The sequence below is a fragment of the Microtus oregoni genome, unplaced genomic scaffold, assembly GCF_018167655.1.
Source record: "Microtus oregoni isolate MIOR12 unplaced genomic scaffold, Mior012 000008F_ref0000371, whole genome shotgun sequence".
Classification (NCBI taxonomy): domain Eukaryota; kingdom Metazoa; phylum Chordata; class Mammalia; order Rodentia; family Cricetidae; genus Microtus; species Microtus oregoni.
In genome coordinates this window covers 23,383,099-23,398,129 of record NW_024543067.1, presented here as the reverse complement: position 1 = coordinate 23,398,129, position 15,031 = coordinate 23,383,099, and positions in this window count along the sequence as shown.

The window sequence follows — 15,031 nt, the reverse complement described above, 5'->3', positions numbered from 1 at the left end:
TATAAGCCCAAATACATCGATAACATAAATTTGGATAAGGAATTTAAAACAATATGCTTTGATATCTTCACAGTTTCAGCCATAAGAAATAAATGAGAAAGGAAGAAAGAAACCCTCCCAATCCAGCTCATTTTCTATCCAGAAATATATAAAATGTACTGGGGACTATGACAGAGTATTTATATTTAACAGAGTATAAGTTTCTTCTCTCATAAAATAATTTTCTTTGCATGTATTGATTCACTAGCATCATATTGAGTAGAGACATGTTTTGTTGGGTGTTTTCAGAATCTAACAGATTTTCTGAAAGTTGAAATGCTAGGAGCAGAAAAGTTATTTTTATTTTATTTTTCATTGCAAGGCAGTTCTGATGAAACTCAAAATTTCCACTTGTCATCTATTAAAAGTTTGTCTTCTGAAACATTTTTCTCCGATGAAGAAAAGAAGCAAGTTAGGTTTGAAGCTTTGTTAGTAAGGAGAAATAAAGATTATTGACTTTTAACTCAATATAGTGAAGGAAAACTTTTAAAAATTGAACAAAATCTGCTAATATAATACAATAATGTGAAAAATATTGAGGGAGTAGGGGAACTTTGTGTTGTAGCACTTTGTTTATGTATGATTAGTATCTTCATACATTTAAATGATATTGATGTAGCCTAACCACTCCCTCAGAGGAGGGGGTTAGAAAACATAGTATCAACAACATAGACATTAGATGTCAGGTAAAGGCAAAGAGAAGACTCCTTTAATTAGCAATAGGGAGAACTTTATATGCCCTTTTCACAGCACTCAGGCTGCATTCCAATCTAGTGACATTGTATGGTTGCCCCCCATTGAGTAGGCATGATCAGGAGCTCTGACAGCACCGGCTCCCAGACAGGAAGCATTGCATGCTCACTCCTCTTTGACTGGGCATGATCAGGAACTCAGACAGTTCCAAGCAATCTCCCCCCCCCCCCCCCCCGCCACACACACACACACACATTGGCTCATCTCTTGACCTTGTAAGCCTTATCTTCCTTTATTTCCACCCTCTTTTATTTATTACGTGGGTACTCAGCAGGAACCAGAATCTTTGCTCAAGCCTTGATGATCCCACCTCAGGAGAGCCAGTAACTGGATTGTGCCTGTCTTAGACTGTCCTGGGGCAAAAGCTCTTATCCGTCTTTGACTACTAGCCTTCAAAGAGCATTCATTACTGGAGAGCTGCCAGTGTAGTGGGACTAGGCAGTAGGCTTTTGAATTTTTGATTTCCAGCTAAGAAAGGTGTCCAGATCCAGCTCAGCTTTGAGCAGACTGCACCAGTCACACAAAGTTTGTAATTGTATTGCCCATTGAGTGAGGACCTATTTAAAGTAAGGTGAATCTGAACCAGACTCATAAGCCACCTTCTGTATAAGGGAGAGATGAGCTATGGAGGTGGAATCCATGGCTGATTAGCAGCATTATTTAGTGGCTCCCTTGGAGGAGGGGGTGAGAATGTGTAGCATCAAGAAAACAGACACAGGGAGTCAGCAATAAGGGCAAACAATAAGCTGGTTTATTCAGCAACTTAGAGAGCCTTGTACCCCCTCCTCCAAGCACCCAAGTTGTGTCCTGATCTGGTGACAATGTGTGGTCACCACTCATTAGCAAGTCACAATCAGGACCCACTGACAACAGCTGTTAGGCCCTCAGGCAGACTCCATGTTGGCTCATCTTGTGTCCTCGTAGTCCTTAGTTTCCTGCAGCTATGTAAAATATAAACACTCCACTATAAATAAAAACATTAAGTCAGTTATTTAGATTCCCTTGTGTAAAGGGTTATTTTATATAACAATGTCTCAGCATGTCAGGAATGCGAATATATTCAGGAGAGGTTAAGTTCATTGAATAGAATGCCAAATTGATTTCCAAAAGTCCTGAGTCTGCTCATTTCACGTTAAACAGATTTTAATCTCATCAATGGATTTACTAGCTTTATAGTGTGTTTTAAATGTTTTTATTATTTGAGAAAGAAAAATGTTTCCATCAAGAAGTTATGTGCATAATTGCCTTTTACTTTGCCCATATCAAGATTAAGTTATCTATATCAGAATATGTGACTCCAGAAAGCATGAAGACAACAACAGTGTTCATCTCTTGTGACTAAGGCCCTATTTTGATGCACCAGCATTCATACTACAGTCAACTATAAAGTCCTCCCTTCTTCAGTGTTATTCCCTAACTTTCCTATTTTAAGGGCTTGAGCTTTTCCTATGGCCCTTTATTCATAGGAGGCACTATTATTAATTCTGTTTCATTATTCTTGTTAAGTAATCACAGGAGCAAATGTAATCATGAAGAGTTCTTGACAGATGGTGGTTATTAAATTGGCATTAATCATAATAAATAACAATGAATTCCTCATTAGTATATATCAGATGCTATGCTAACAATACATGGTTTAGGTAACTTTATAATACTACAACTGTATTAATTACTAATTTGCTTTCTGTGGCTGAGAAAAAGACACAAACTAAAAGCAACTTGAGGTAAAAGTTTTTGTTTCTGTTTTTTGCATCTTAGAGTCTGCCATGAAGTAAAGTCAAAGCAGAAACTAAAGATTATAACTGAGCAGCAAGTATAGAAGCAGAAGCCATGGGGAAAGGCTGTTTGCTGGATGGCTCCTCTTGACTCCTTTAGTTTATGTTCTTACATATGTCCGTATCACATGCCTATGATGTCTATAAACAACACCATCCAAAGTTGGTTAGATGCATTCCCCCCAGTGATCAAGAAAATTCTCCTTAAATCTGTGTAGGCAATATGATGATGCAATTTTATCAACTAAAGTCTCCTCTTCTTAAATGAGACTAGATTACCGCAAGTTGAAAACATACAAACAAAAAAGCAACCAACACAACAAGCCTATATAATCAAACAAGTTCTTTTGTTTCTTTTTTTTAATGCACTAAAACTTAAATCTAACATCCAAAGGTGACATCTCTTTTAAATGAAGAACTAGGCAGTATGTGGCTTCATGTCTTTTGAATGCTAGAGTTATGTTTTTAATGCTCTCATCTACTTTTGACAAGTGCTACATGTAATGAAGCCCTTATAAGTAAATGAATGAATAATAAATAAACAAGGATCAACATTAATAGTTTCTTTCAGCAAACACTTACAGTTTATAATAATAAGCATCAGGTTTAATAAAAAATCCATGTTTAGAGTTCTTTGAACTGCCACTAATATAAAAGAAAAGTATTTATGTTTTCCAAGAATTGTAACAGGTCAAAGTCTTATTTAAAATCGGCTTTTGTGAAATTTCTATAATTCCATAATTATATGTGAATAATTATGTTTGTTTCTGTGTTTATATGGATTTCCTGAGCTTTTTCTTTAGCTCTTTTCTTGTTTTGTCATTTTTCTTTTTGTTTGTTTTTGATCTATCTTATTTTATAATCATTTCTTATATGCCGATTTGCTTTCCAAGAGAGACACAAAGAATGTTTATCCAATGAGAGGTGAAGTCAAAAGGAACTGGAATAAGGAAGGGAAATTATATGGAAAAAAGTACTTTTTTTTTGATTTTTCGAGACAAATTCTGGTATACCCATATTTTTCTTTAATTGTTTGATTTTGTATTTTTATTTTAACAATTGAACCCCCTATTCATTTATACTACCTACTGTTAAGTAGATGGCCCTGAGCCCCAATTTGGTCTGAACTCCAACTCCGACTACACAAAGCAAAATTTCTGAAGAAGGAGACTAAATTTGTCTTTTGAAAATTAGTCAATATCTTCACATCTACTTTCTATATTCCTACTTGATGTACATCTAGTCTTTTCAAAGATTCAATAACATTCAAAACTTCTAGAAATATAAAAAGTGACACTCCAGCCAGGGAAGCAGATATGCTAACTGTCCATCTCCATCTCTCCCTTGGTTTCTCCAAATTCCATCCCCCAGTCTCATGCCAGCTCTGGAACAGAACATCTGCTACTGCCCCTTCCTCCCCCATGCACCATCTCCAGTGGATAACACAGATCTTTTCCTCAAAATTTATTGCTTTCTTCATTAGTTCCCATCGAAACCTGACCACATATTACTTTGTCCCAGCCTCCATAAACATCACCCGGGAACTCACTGGAAAGAAATGAGCCATTCTGTCAAGAGAATCAAGTAGGTTAATTTCAGATCTTTCCTTCTACGTCTATTCTTTCAAATCTAATCTACCTACCAGTCTCATCATCAGCTCCGTAGCAAGCCTTTTGCTGTGCCTTTATCTCACTCTCTACATTCATTTCCAGGGGACTAAATAAGCAAGTCTTAGTGGAATACCCTGGTTTTCTCAATCATGTAAACCACGTCCCCCTATCCCATGCATATTCATATGAGTGTCAACTCCAAATAAGCAGAAACACATTTTGTCTGGTACCAGCATTGGCAATATCAATCATGACTCCAAAAGAATGGGCTTGGGGTGGGTTGGGGGTAAGGGGAGATGGGGAGAGAAAAGTGAGAAGGGGAGGATGGGGGGAATTTGGGGAAACAGGTTGATTAGGATAAAGGAAGGCTGGATAGGGGAGCACGGAAGCACAATTCTTAGTTAAGGGAGCCACCTTAGGGATGGCAAGAGACTTGAACCTAGAGTGGCTCCCAGGAGCCCAAGGTGATGTCCCCCGTTAGTTCCTTGGGCAGATAAGTATAGGGAACCTGAAACGACCCTATCCTAGAGCAATACTGACGAATATCTTGCATATCACCATAGAACCTTCATCTGGAGATGGATGGAGATAGAGACAGAGACCCACACTGGAGCACTGGACTGAGCTCCCAAGGTCCCAATGAGGAGCAGAAGGAGGGAGAACATGAGCAAGGAAGTCAGGACCACGAGGGGTGCACCCACCAACTGAGACAGTTGGGCTGATCTATTAGGAGCTCACCAAGGCCAGCTGGACTATGACTGAAAAAGCATGGGATAAAACCGGACTCTCTGAACATGGCGAATAATGAGGGCTGCTGAGAAGCCAAGGACAATGGCACGGGGTTTTGATCCTACTTCATGTTCTGGCTGTGTGGGAGCCTAGCCAGTTTGGATGTTCACCTCCCTAGACATGGACCAAGGGGGGAGGACCTTGGACTTTCCACAGGGCAGGGAACCCTGACTGCTCTTTGGACTGGAGAGGGAGGGGGAGACGAGTAGGGGGAGAGGAAGAAGGGTGGGAGGAGGGGGAGGGAAATGGGAGGCTGGGAGGAGGGGGAAACTTTTTTTTTCCTTTTCTCATTAAAAAAAAAACAACAAAAAAAAAGAATCAAGCATATCTGTCAACAGGAAGAAAAAAAAAAGAATTTCTTACTAGGTGAAACACAATCAGTGTAAACTCCTAAGAATCAGAGAGAAAACAGAAACAGGAATAAAACATCTCTTCAATGAAGAAAAGACTAGAGATCAGTGCCCAAAATTAAAATCTTTGCAATCCCAGATGCCTCGATGCCAGTTTGAAAACACAATCAATAGAAGTCAGAACAATATGTTTCTACTAGAAACAAACAACTATATTACAGCAGATTCTGAATATATCAACATAATTGAAATACACACATACAAAAAACAGTAAAATATCTTTGATTAATATGTTATGTCCTCAAAAAGGAAACAAACAAATCCCTAAGAGAAATCTATTAAAATACAAAGAAATGGGAAAGTGGATAGAAATAAAAGAGTTCAAGACCTAAAAGTGGAAATAGAACCCATAAAGGAAACCCAATCTGAAGGAAATCTAAAAATGAAAAAATTAGGAGCTAGAACACTGAGGCAAACATTACAATGAAGAACACATAGCAATTGTTAACATCTTCACATTATTATTCACAAGAGTGCTCATATTAATAAAAGAAACACTGCTATGGTTTATATCACTTATTAACCCTCACAAACTAATAATGGTATCTTTAATACCCCAATATTTCCAATAGACATCAAGATAAAAACTAAACAGAAATGATGGATCTAAGCAAAGTTTTAAACCTAAATGATCCAAGAGACAATTGCAGAATATTTCACTCAAACACAAAAGAATGTACCTTCTTCTCAGCTTCTCAAAACTCAACAGATACAAGAAAACAGGCGATGAAAGGAGACAGAGACAGAGACCCTCACTGGAGCATGGGACAGAAATCTCAAGGTCCAAATCAGGCGCAGAAGGAGACGGAGCACGAGCAAGGAACTCAGGACCACGATGGGTGCACCCACACACTGAGACAATGGGGATGTTCTACTGGGAACTCACCAAGGCCAGCTGGCCTAGGTCTGAAAAAGCATGGGATAAATCCTGACTAGCTGAACATAGCGGACAATGAGGAATACTGAGAACTCAAGAACAATCGCAGTGGGTTTTTGATCCTACTGCACGTACTGGCTTTGGGGGAGCCTAGGCAGTTTGGATGCTCACCTTAGGAGACCTGGATAGAGGTGGGCGGTCCTTGGGCTTCCCACAGGTCAGGGAAGCCTGATTGCTCTTCGAGCAGATGAGGGAGGGGGACTTGATCGGGGGAGGGGGAGGGAAATGGGAAGCGGTTGCGGGGAGGAGGCAGAAATCCTTAATAAATAAATAAATTAAAAAAAAAAAGAAAACTGAAATAACATTCTGCATCCTGTCTGACCACGATGTATTAAAGCTGAATATCAACTAAAACAGAAGCAAAAGAAAACATAAATCATGGAAACTAAATAACGCTCCTGAGTGATCAGCGGATCAAAACAGAAATTTAAGAAAGAAATTAAAGACTTTCTAGAATTGAATAAAATACACAGCCTATCCAATCTTAAAGGAAACGATAAGACAATTCTAAAAGACAAATTCACAACACTAAGTGCCTATATAAAAAAAAAACTGGAGAGAACCCATGCTGATAAATTAGTATAATGCCTAAAAGATGTAGATCAAAAAGATAAAATCATATACAAAATGCCTAGAGAGCAAGAAATAATAAAGTTTAGGGATGAAATGTGTGTGTGTGTGTGTGTGTGTGTGTGTAAATGAAGATCTAAACTGAATTGCTAGGGCAATTGTTCCACAAAGTTGTGATATTAACCAACCAAAACTGATCTGATTTAAGGTCAACATGGTGAAATGGAATCCATACTAGACACTGATTAGGTGACCATGAGCCAGAGACTAAATAATCCAACAAACTATACTAAAACCAAATTCTTAAGAAAGAAAGGAGAGAAAGAAAGAAAGTAGGAAGGAAGGAAAGAAGGAAGGAAGGAAAAAAGAAAGAAAACACGTATGTATAAAACGAGTTCTAAATATATTCTGCTTTATTCATCAATCAGTGTCTTGTTCAGCCATCATCAGAAAAGCATATTCCTTCAAAAATTAAAAAAAAAAAAAAACCTTCCGAGACCTATAACTAAATATTACACAAAAGTGAAAAACTTCACTACACAAAGTTCTAAATGTGATGTTTTCACCAAATCCTTCCCCACAATGCTCAGGGAACCTAGCAGAAGAGAAGACAGAAAGAATGGAAAAGCCACAAAGAATGGAGACACCAAGAGAAAAAGGCCCTCTAAATCAACCAGAAGAAAGTTCATATGAACTCATGGAGACTGAAATAGCACACATATTGCTTGCACAGTTCTGCACTGGGTCCTCTCTGCACATACTATAGCTTCCAGTTTTGTGTTTTTATGAGATTTCTGAGTGTGAGAAGGAGTATGTCTCTAATTTTGTGCTTTCTCTTGGTCTCTTTACCTGGTCTTAATTTCTTTTTCTCAACTTTGATATGACGGGTTTTGGTTCATCTATTTTAATTTGTTATATTTTATTATTATCTCTTAGAAGCCTGTTCTATTTCCATGGGATACAGAAAGGGAGTGGAACTGCATGGGAAGGGAGCTGGGGAAGAACTGAGAGGACAGTAGAGGGGAGGAAAGCCATAATTAGGATATATTATATGTGAAACAAATCTACTTTCCAAAGAAGAAAAAAGTAAAAAGAAAAGAAAAAAGAAATACACAGTAATTTTATATTGCAAAACGTGAAATAATACTTTATTTCTCTGAGGAACACATGGATAAGGATTTATTTAGCTGTTATCCTGATGGTTCATTTTCTTTTACAATTTTATTTCTTTTATATTCCAGAAATGATGGTATCTGTTGGCTAAGTTTTTTGGCTTCTTTTGTTTCTGCTGTTGCTTCCTCTTTGTTAGAGGTGCCGAGACAGTCCTCTGCTGACTCTATTCTTTCTCTTGATAAGGTAGGTCTCCTGAGTTCAGAAATTAAAGCCATGGCACACCACACCCTGCCTTAAGCATAAACTACTGGGAATAAATATATTATAGAAATATATATTAAAAGCCATCATAGCTTAGTTATGCTTTCATATGCAAAGGCAACTCCACTATGAAGAACAATCAAATGAGACATGTAATTACTTTTTCTAAGGCTAAAGGTATGCCATTATTTTTACCTCTATTTATTCAAAATAGCATTAGTTAAATTTGAAATATAAGTGTTTCCATTCAAATAATAAAGAAACATAAAAATCAAATGCTAGTATTTTAATATCTTCTATTTCCAATTCCCACTCTAAATTCTAGATGTGAATAACAGTGTAACCAGAGACTGTTCATTCATATCCAGCTTTGCCTGTTGGTTCCACCCAGTCCAACATGGCAGAGGTACATTCACTTCATCTACAAGTCATGTCCAGAACTCCAGTTCCAGGGATGCCGTGGGTCTTTGTAGCCACACTATTAAGCAACTTGCCACTTGCTGCTCACAAACCCCATAAGTGCTCTGTATTGGGACCTCCAAAAGAGCAAGAACTATTCAAGCTGCCCGCATGAACCAGAAAGCTGTATCTTAAAAGTTTTGTACAGTTTTTGTCGCTAACACTGAATCACCAAGTCTTCTTTTAAAATAGTAGCACCTCTGCTAGCTGCCAGCAAATAGAGTCTGAAACAAAAAGCTCCAAATGACTTCTGTTTTTGTGGATCTAGAAGCTCTCTCTTAAAGCTTCCTTAGGCTTTATGTAGATGCACATGGCCAGATGTTTGGGTGCCATTTGTAAGCAGAAACTGTAATTTTGTTTCCCATCCATGCAGACACAAATAATTACACAGAAACTGTCTTATTTACAACATTTCTTGGCCAACACCTTAGGCACATTCTTGCCTAGTTCTTATGTCTTTAATTAAACCATTTCTACTAATGTGTGTATCAGCACAAGGCTGTGACTTACCACTAAGGTTACAGCTTCTGCCTGACTCCACCCACAATCTCTATATAAGTTCAGATTTCCTATCAGGCTTTATTCTGCCCAGCCATTGGCCAAATCAGCTTCTTTATTAACCAATGGTAATAAAACTTATTCACAGAATACAGAGGGGAATCCACATCATAACAGAAATCCAAAGAACCCAAGACAGGCAAGAGTAGATGAATTTCTAGACTATAGCTGCCAGAAAGGGGAAAAAAATGTCATAGAGTTGTTGTGATGTAACTTTTACTAAACTCTGAAGTTTCAGTAAATTTTAAGCAATTAGAAGAAAATATTTTAAGACAATACAGCCACAAATTGTCATGTTTTATGGAAGCAACCAATAATACAGATATTATAACATTTTAACTTTCACAAATTCCAGTTGACATTCACTTAGGAAATAGTGTTGTCTCATACTATGTTGTTAAATTAACAATCTACACCAAGCAACCAGATTAGTTTTCTTTGAAAAATTAAAATTATCTGTTTTTTATGCTTAGTTTGGTGAGTCATAGCTCTAAGGCAGAGACTATACAACTTACTCTAATTATGGATGTGATAGGGGATGAAAACATAGGGGCATTTTATCTTCTGAGAAACTGTGTAGTAGGAAGCTGCTAGTTCATTTTCTGACTTGAAATAATCACACAGAAACTTCTTTATTTGCAATACTGTTTGGCCATGCTAAGCATATTGTTAGCTAGCTCTTAAATCATAAAACAACCCAGTTCTATTAATCTGCATAGCACCAGGTGACCGGCATGGTTCTGAAACATCTGTCTTTGGAGGTGACAACATGTCTTCTTTTTAACTCAGCCTATTTTCTCCATATATCTCTTTCAACATGACTTTACTCTGTTAAGCCATTGGCCAAAAGTAGCTTCTTTATTAACCAATGGCAAAATACCATATTCACAGTATACATCACCTCCCACATCATACTTGTAAAGATTTGATGTTTAAAGACAGTTGTAAATTCTAGAGAAAATTAAAAGATTATACTAATTAATACAATAAAGGAAACTTTTAAAAAATGTCTTAGAAAATGTTTTATAGAACTTCTAAATTTCACCTAACAGGAAAAACCTAAATGCCACATAGATATATGAGATAATTGATGTGTGCACATTTGCACAGAGGTGCATCTCCTAATATGTTTGTTTTGTGTTTTGTTTTTCTTTTTCAATAGCTTTTTCATTAGGGTGAGGGAATTGATCACTAGATTCTTTCTGATTATTTTTTTGGGTTTTTTTTTTTTTTTTTTTTTTTTTTTTTTTTGGTTTTCACAACAGGGTTTCTCTGTAGCTTTGGAGCTGGTTCCAGGACAGGATCAGTAGATTTTTTTAAACTATTTTTTTATTGAGAAAAGGAAAAAAAAAACAAATTTCCTCCTCCTCCCAGCCTCCCATTTCCCTCCCCCTCCTCCCACCCTTCTCCCCCTCCCCCCACTCCTCTCCCCCTCCCTCTCCAGCCCAAAGAGCAGTCAGGGTTCCCTGCCCTGTGGTAAGTCCTAGGTCCTCCCCCCTCCGTCCATTTCTAGGAAGGTGAACATCCAAACTGGCTAGGCTCCCACAAAGCCAGCACATTACGTAGGTTCAAAACCCCGTGCCATTGTCCTTGGGTTCTCATCAGCCCTCATTGTTCGCCATGCTCAGAGAGTCCAGTTTTATCCCATGCTTTTTCAGTCATAGTCCAGCTGGCCTTGGTGAGCTCCCAATAGATCAGCTCCACTGTCTCAGTGGATGGGTGCTCCCCTCGTGGTCCTGACTTCTTTGCTCATGTTCTCCCTCCTTCTGCTCCTCATTGGGACCTTGGGAGCTCAGTCCAGTGCTCCAGTGTGGGTCTCTGTCTCTATCTTCATCCATCACCAGATGAAGGTTCTATGGTGATATGCAAGATATTCGTCAGTATTGCTCTAGGATAGGGTCATTTCAGGTTCCCTATCCTCAGCTGCCCAAGGAACTAACTGGGGACCTCGCCTTGGGCATCTGGGAGCCACTCTAGGTTCAAGTTTCTTGCCATCCCTAAGGTGGCTCCCTTAACTAAGAATTGTGCTTCCGTGCTCCCCTATCCAATCTTCCTTTATCCCAATCCTCCTTTTTCCCCAAGTTCCCCCCATTCTCCCCTTCTCCCTTTTCTCTCCCCATCTTCCCTTACCCCCATCCCACCCCACCCCCAAGATCTCAATTTTCTCCCCGGTAATTTTGTCTACTTCCCATAGCCAAGAGGACAACTATATGCTTTTCCTTTGGTTCACTTTCTTACTTAGCTTCTTTGGGATCACCAATTGTAGACTCCGTGACCCTTGTTTATGGCTAGAAACCAGATTTTTAATGGAGGAAAGTCTACGCCACTCACAGATCAGATCAAGCACAAAAGTCCACAGCTGTGAGGAGAAAAGGCCACGATCTTGCTGCTCCAGCACCGTGGAGATGTCCTCACGAAGAATAAACACTGCATTAAATGTCTAAGGTTAGATCACTCTGTCTCTCAAGTTTTGATTATTGCCTTCACATTAAGAAGTGAGGGTTTTGTTGTTTTCTTATTCAGTCAATGAAATAAAATCTTAAATCATTCAAAACTCAAATTTAAATTACATTACATTGTCAACTAACAATTTCCAATGGGCTATCTATAAGTTGCAATTTTAAATTTTATGTGAGAATATGAATCATCACTCTAAAGTAGATGTTTCAGAAAATGTGGAGCACAGATAGACAGTCACTCTCAAGGGAAGAAATTGAACAAATTTAATCTTCTTGCTATTAAAAAAGGATTTTTAGACTGTCTTAAAATCCAAAGAGGAGCACATAAGATTAACAAAGAATTTGAAACATTAAAAATGGGAAAATGCATTGGAACCGTGTCCTCCTTTAGTTCTTAAATCATTCCAAATCTATGTTTTTAGGATTTTCCTATTAGTGTAACAAAGACTGGCCTGAAATGAATGTAATTTAGAAAAGCATCTGCAGGCTTCTTTTCTGCATTTCCTGGCATGGGCCTTTAAAACACAAACAGTTCACAGAGCTGTAAAGGCAAGACCACAGTGTGCTCATCTCTAAGTTCTAAGATTCTGTCCTAGCTAGGCTTATTATTTGCTGCAATGAAATAACATGACTTAAACAACTTGGGAAAGAAAGGATTCATTTGGCTTCCACTGCCATATTGATGTTCTCACTGAAGGAAGTCAGAACAGGAACTCAAACAGACAGAATTTTGGAACTGATGCAGAGACCATGGAGGGTGCTGCTTAGTGGCTTTTCCCCAATAGCTTGCACAGCCTACTTTCTTTTTTTTGTTAAATATATTTTTTATTGTTTTTATTGAGTTAAACATTTTCACCCCTCCACTCCTTTCCGCCCTCCCTTCTACTGTCTTCTGTGACCCACATGCTCCCAATTTATCCCAGAGATCTTGTCTTTTTCTCCTTCCTATGAAGATCCATGTATGTCTTTTTTTGTTGTTGTTGATTTTTATTGACCTCTACATTTTTCTGTGCTCCCCCTTTTGCCTCTCCCCTCTCCTTCAACCCTTTCCCAAGGTCCACACACTCCCAGTTTATTAAGGAGATCATGTCTTTTTTCTACCACCTATGTAGATTAGATCTATGTACATCTTTCTCTTAGGGTCCTTATTGTTTTCTAGGTTCTCTGGGATTGTGATCTGTGGGTTGGTTTTCTTTGCTTTATGTTTAAAACCACCTATGAGTGAGTATATATGATAATTGTCTTTCTGAGTCTGGGTTATCTCAATCAAAAGAATGCTTTCTAGTTCCATCGATTTGCCTGCAAAATTCAAGGTCTCATTTTATTTTTTGCTTCTGTGTAGTACTCCACTGCATAAATGTACTACATTTTCCTTATACATTCTTCTGTCAAGAGACATTTAAGTTGTTCCCAGGTCTGGCTATTACAAACAATGTTGCTATGAACATAGTTGAGTGATGTGGGAGGGTCTTCTGTTTTGAGTTGATTTCATTGGTTAATAAAGAAATTGCCTTGGCCCTTGATAAGACAGAAAATTAGGTAGGCAGAGTAAACAGAACAGAATGCTGGGAGGAAGTGAGGCAATCGCCGTGCCTCTCCTCTCTGAGCCAGATGCGATGAAGCTCTGGCCCAAGATGGACCTTATTAGAAATGGGTTAGTCAAGATATGAGAGTTAGCCAAAAAGAGGCTAGATATAATGGGCCAGGCAGTGTTTAAAAGAATACAGTTTCTGTGTTATTATTTGGGGGCATTAGTTAGCCAGGCGGCTGGGAGGCAGGCAGGAACGAAGCCCGTAGCTCCTTCTACAGTTGAGCACATGTCCTTGTGGCACAATTGAGCATCCTTTGGATATATATCCAAAAGTAATATTACTGGGTCTTGAGGAAGGTTGTTTCTGAAATTTCTGAGAAATTACCACACTGACATCTAAAGGGGTTGTGCCAGCTTGCATTACAACCAGCAATGCAGGAGTGTTCCTTTTACCCCACAACCTCTCCAGCATAAGTTGTCATCAGTGTTTTTGATCTTGGCCATTCTTATAGGTGTGAGATGGAATCTCAGAATTGTTTTGATTTACATTTCTCTGATGACTAAGGATGTTGACCATTTCCTTAAGTTTAGATTCCTCTGTTCAGAGTTCTCTGTTTAAGTCTGTCCTCCATTTTTATTGGATTATTTGTTCTTTTGATGACAAATTTCTTGAGTTCTTTGTATATTTTGGAGACCTCTATATGATGTGAGGATAGTGAAGATATTTTTCCATTCTCTAGGCTGCCATTTTATCTTTTTAACTGTGTCTTTTGCTTTACAGAAGTTTTTCATTTCAGGAAGTTCCATTTATTAATTGTTTCTCTCAGTGTCTTTTGAAGTCTGTGAAAAATTTTGGTGGCTATTTAATTTTGAATCTGTAGATTGCTTTTGGTAAGATTGCCATTTTTACTATGTTAACCCAAGAGCATGGAAGATCTTTCCACTTTCTGGTGTCTTCTTCAATTTCTTTCTTCAAAGATTTAAAGATCTTGTCATATAAGTCTTCCACTTGTTTGGTTAGAGTTACTCTGAGATATTTCGTGATATTTGTGGCTATTGTTAAGGGTGATGTTTCTCTGATTTCTTTCTCAGCCATTTTATCATCTGTGTATAGGAGGGCTACTGATTTTATTTTTAGTTTATCTTATATCCTGCTACATTATTGAAAGTGTTTATGAGTTATAGAAGTTTCTTGGCAGAAGTTTTGGGGTTGTTTATGTAAACTATTATATCATCAGCAAATAGTGAAAGTTTGACTTCTTTTCCAATTTGTATCCCCTTAATCTCCTTTTGGTATGTTATTGCTCTAGCTAGGACCTCAAAAACTATATTGAAAAGAATTAGAGAAAGTGGAAAACCTTGTCTTGTTCCTGATTTCAGTGGAATCGCTGGGAGTTTCTCTCCATTTAGTTTGATTTTTGGCTGTTGGCTTGCTGTATATTGCCTTATTATGTTTTTGTATGTTCCTTGTATCCCTGTTCTCTCCAAAACCTTTATCATGAAGGGATGTTGTATATTGTTGAAAGCTTTTTCAGCATCTAATGAAATTATCATGTGGTTTTTGTTTTTCACTGCATTTACATGTCAGATTTTCATATGTTGAGCCATCCCTGCATCTCTGGGATGAAGGCAACTTGATCATGGTGGATGATGGTTCTGATGTGTTCTTGGATTCGATTTGCCAGTATTTTATTTAGTATTTTTGCATAAATGTTCATGTGAGATTGGTCTGTAATTCTCTTTCTTAGTAATGTCTTTCCGTGGTTT